The sequence below is a fragment of the Durio zibethinus genome, unplaced genomic scaffold (assembly GCF_047325235.1).
Source record: "Durio zibethinus cultivar Kanyao isolate XHJ-2024 unplaced genomic scaffold, ASM4732523v1 HiC_scaffold_279, whole genome shotgun sequence".
Classification (NCBI taxonomy): domain Eukaryota; kingdom Viridiplantae; phylum Streptophyta; class Magnoliopsida; order Malvales; family Malvaceae; genus Durio; species Durio zibethinus.
In genome coordinates this window covers 10,001-15,000 of record NW_028322902.1, presented here as the reverse complement: position 1 = coordinate 15,000, position 5,000 = coordinate 10,001, and the positions used below count along the sequence as shown (strand labels likewise).

Here is a 5,000-nt window from a genome sequence, read left to right as displayed (position 1 = left end):
ATTTACTCATGAGAAAAACCTTTACCGCATTAGGCACTAATTTATTTTTAACGTTTAATTAGATCGGGTAATCATTCAAATTGCGAACAGAAGCTCGTTACTTTTTGTTTCCCTATAATTGGGGCCGTAGAGCTCTATCCATTTATTCACTCGACCCAACTTTGAATTCAATTAATTTTTTTTGTTCCGCACCAAAAATTCAAAGACGATTTTTTTTTTTGGACTGATCCGGAAAAAAAATGGATTCTTAGAATTCTCCATTGATACGACATGCTCTTTTTTCCATCCACTCCTTTCAGGATCAGTCGTGGTCTTACAAACTGTACCGATGGTATGAACGAATCCCTTTCTTCATACAAATGTGTAAAAGATGCTAGTCGCACTTAAAAGCCGAGTACTCTACCGTTGAGTTAGCAACCCGAAAAAAATCGGAATAAAAAAAAAATGGAATTGCACGAGGCAATCAAAACATGAAATTAGCAAAAATTTGAATAAAATAAAAATACACGAAATTCTAAGATAAAAACATAGAAATAGAATAAGTGAAAATTTGTGGACCGCCTCCTGTCTTATTCATTCCATTGTTATCCATTTTTTTTTTTTTTTTTCAATACAATATACAATTACAATAAAAAAAACTTCTTGTATCACAACAAATTCAAAGAAAGAACCCATTATTTGAATGAAGTGAAGTGCCAAACTTGTGGGCGGGGATAAATAGATCTATTTATCTACGATCGAATTATATTTGTTCGATACACTGTTGTCAATATGATTGTAAATTTTGAATATAAATGTTGAGAAAAGAATAAAGAATATAAAAAAGACTATAAAAAAATACAATGAAAAAAAGAATTAAGTCAATTTTTTTTTTTTTTTTTATTATATTGTATTTTTTATTATTAATTATTAATAATATTTATTATTATAATATTTATTATTTTTATTATTAATAATATTTATTATTATAATATTTATTATTTTTATTATTAATAATATTTATTATTATAATATTTATTATTTTTATTATTATAATATTTATTATTATAATATTTATTATTATAATATTTATTATTAATTATTTATTATTAATTATTATTATTTATTATTAATTATTATTAATATTTTCTATTTTTATATGTTATTTTTTCTTGTTATTTTCTCTGTTTTTTTATCTTATTTTATGTTATTTTTTTTTTTTTATCTTATTTTATGTTATTTTTTTAAATGCAATTGACTTCATTTATTCAATTGATCTTTTTTCTCTATATTTTATATCAATAAAATTAGCTCAATAAAATCTGTTATAGAACACGGTATTCTATAGTAGCAAAGCAATAAGAAATACGAATAATAAATAAAAAAGTATGAATAAAACAAAAGAGGGGGGAGGAAATTATAAAGAAAAATTTATACAAAGCTAGATATGAGTCATCCACCCCCTCTTTTTTGTATTTCATTAATTGAATTTTGTTTGATTAAGACTAAGTTCCGTAAAAACCCCGGCCTTCTTTAAAATATCATGGACAGTTCCTGTGGGTTGAGCTCCTTTTTCAAGGAAATAGAGAATAGCGGGAACATTCAAATGGGTTTGATTATTTATCGGATCATAAAAACCAACTTTTCGAAGATCTCTTCCCTCTCTTCGGGATCGAACATCAATTGCAACGATTCGATAAACGGCTCATTGGGATAGATGTAGTTAAATAATACCCCCCCCCTAGAAACGTATAAGAAGTTTTCTCCTCGTACGGCTCGAGAAAAAAAAAAAAAAATGATTAAAAGTTATGTCTATTAAAAGTTATGTCTATGTATGGAATTATAATGTATGTAATTAGAATGTCAAAAAGATCCATAAACCCGGCAAATCAATTAGACATTTAAACCCGTCTTTTTTTTTTCAAAAAAAAAGAAGAAAAAAGCATTCGTACTCTCATAACTCAAGTCAAATAACTCTCAAAATGCTCAAAAAAAAATCCTTAGGCATTCTTTTATTGAGTGGTCTCTAACCCCTTTTTTTGTTTGTCTCGTTTAGAATCGATTTCGATTCTTCATTTTGATCTAGTTGTTGAGACAATTGAAAAGGGTATTTCCTTGTTCTAGGATCCTTTATCTTTGTCTTGAATCATTGGGTTTAGACATTACTTCGGCGATATTTAATCATTTCAAAAATGGCAGCAACATGCCCCTTTTTCTCTCTTTTTTTCTTTCTATCAAAGAATCATATGAACGATTAATTCCCGCATTATACACTTTTGATCGAAAGAGTTTTACCAATTCCAACAATTTTTCTTTTTGATTTGAAAATAGTTTGAATCGGAGCTTTTCGATTTCTATATCAAAAATAGACTTACGAAGTTGTTCCAACTTATTTATTTCCATTAATTAACCCTAGATCCTTGCCCCTGAAAAATGGATGTTTCTCTTCGAGCTCCATCCTGTACTATTTACATTACAACCCAACAAAAAGACGGATTATAATAGAACAGAACAAAGGATGTCGAGCCAAAAGCACCTTCATTTCTACATAATGGAAGGTGGTGGGTTTTGACATCCACAGCCGATCATGTCCTTCAAGTCGCACGTTGCTTTCTACCACATCGTTTCAAACGAAGTTTTACCATAACATTCCTCTAGTTTGGAACATTGATTCAATTATGGAATCATGAATAGTCATTGGTTCAGTCGATACATAGTAATCTATCTATACTTTTTCCTTCTATATGAAATCAATTTCCTTCTATATGAATCTATATGAAATAAATAGATAATTTAGGAAGAAAAAGCCTCAATAAGAATTCAAATTAACCCATATTGTATGAATACAATATATTTTTATTTTTTTATACTTTTATTAATATTAAGCTTTTCTATTCTAATTAATAAGAAATTAATAATATAATTAATAATAATAATATTACGAATATTATAAATAACACAAATAAACTAATCTTTTTGAATCTGCCTTGCATCTTCAAATAACTCGATAGATCAAATAACTCGATAGAATAGATTCGCCAATCTCACAGTTCTTCGAGTGCCAATCTTAAGAAATCATTAAAAATCAAAAGCAAGAATCACATTTTCTCCAATATTTGACTCTTAGAAAGAAGGTTGTTAAAAAAAAAAGAGCAATTTAGATTCGGATATCGTTATTCTGATATATAAAAAGAGTAGGCTCTGGGACGAAAGGATTCGAACCTTCGAATAGCGGGACCAAAACCCGTTGCCTTACCACTCGGCCACGCCCCATTTAGATTTCTATTTGAAACTACTAAACACTAATATGGGTATTCCCTGTTCGTCAATTCCAGTTCCAAATAACTATGGAATAGATTAGATTCTTGCTAGGATTTTGGCACGTATGGATAGAGAATTAAACCGAATTTATTGATCATTACATATAATTCAATTAAGATATTGTATGAAAGTATGATTTCTTCTATTCTCTTGTAAGAATTGAAGGCTTTTTGATTGGGTGAGTTCAAAGAAGTATTGTTTAGTCTGCCTTATTTTCCTTTCTTCATTTTTTTCCTTATATCAAAAAACATATTAATAACTCAATCAAAATTATCTCCAAGAACAAAATTTTGTTATGCTTAATCTTAATATCTTTAATTTGATCTGTATCTGTTTGAATTCTGCCCTTTTTTCGAGTAGTTTTTTATTCGCCAAATTGCCCGAGGCCTATGCTTTTTTGAATCCAATCGTAGATTTTATGCCAGTAATACCTGTTCTCTTTTTTCTCTTAGCCTTTGTTTGGCAAGCTGCTGTAAGTTTTCGATGAGATCCTTAATACTGTCCTAGAAAAATTCATGATTTATTCAAGAAAAAAAAATTGTAACAATTGAAAAGATTAGATAAGTCTTACACTATGAACACTATGAACGAACCGAACCCTCAATTCAAAGATTGAAATTCTTGGATAGCCATGATAAAGCTGGATCATCCCATTTCCTCATTCTGACCCTTTTTCGCCGAAGAACCCTATTTGGATTAAAGTCCGCCACAATATATAATTGTTGGTATAAAAGAATTTTTTTTTGTAATGAAAAACTCAACTCTTATTATAAATGAATTTCTGAAAATTCTTTTCGATTTCTAGAAATTCTAGAAATCACTTTATTTCTTGGTGTCAAAATAGGCTATGTAGTATAAAAACGAGGAATCTATTTTCGTATAAAAATAGAAAAATAAAAATTGCGTATAATTGCGTATATATATAAATAGAAAAATAAAAATTGCGTATAATTGCGTATATAAATAGAAAAATAAAAACGAAGAATCCATTCTCTTCTTTTTACAAAAAAATTCTATGGGAGGTTGTACAATGCGTAATCTTAAATTCGTTGTTTACACCGCAACGATATTCTTTGTTTCTCTCTTCATCTTCGGACTCCTATCTAATGATCCGGGACGTAATCCTGGTAATCCTGGACGGGAAGAATAAAAAAGGGAGAGTTCCTTGCTTCATTTTTATAAATGGTATTAGGATTTGATCTATTCCACTGTCAAAAACCGAAATGGAAAGAGAGGGATTCGAACCCTCGGTACGAATAACTCGCACAACGGATTAGCAATCCGACGCTTTAGTCCACTCAGCCATCTCTCCTAATTTAGAAAAGATAATTACTATGTTACAGTTACAGCACGCAAAAAGAAATGCTTGAAAAAAGCCCTCTTTCCTTTGTTATATAGACCTTTGTTATTTTGTTATATAGATTTTTATTTATTTATATTTTTATTTATTTATATTAATATATTAATTATATTAATTTTTATTTATTTATATTAATATTAGAGTATTATTAATCTTATTAGGGTATTATTAATCTATATATCTATAGATTCTTAATTTTATTATATAGAATATAAATATATACAACTTTTATCAGTAATTCCATTTCATTTGATTTCGCTCAAAAGGGACTTTTTTATTTCCAATTTCCACGGACCGGCCGGGTACTGACCCGGCCGGGCTCATTTTTTTATTTTCAACT

General features: G+C 28.6%; 1 non-coding gene across 1 annotated transcript; it reads right to left on the bottom strand.

Moving 5' to 3' along the window:
* Positions 1–4,524: 4,524 nt before the first annotated feature.
* On the bottom strand, positions 4,525–4,612 carry TRNAS-GCU (transfer RNA serine (anticodon GCU)). The gene has a single exon. It is a non-coding gene; the product is annotated as a tRNA-Ser (tRNA).
* Between the last annotated feature and the right edge of the window lie 388 nt (positions 4,613–5,000).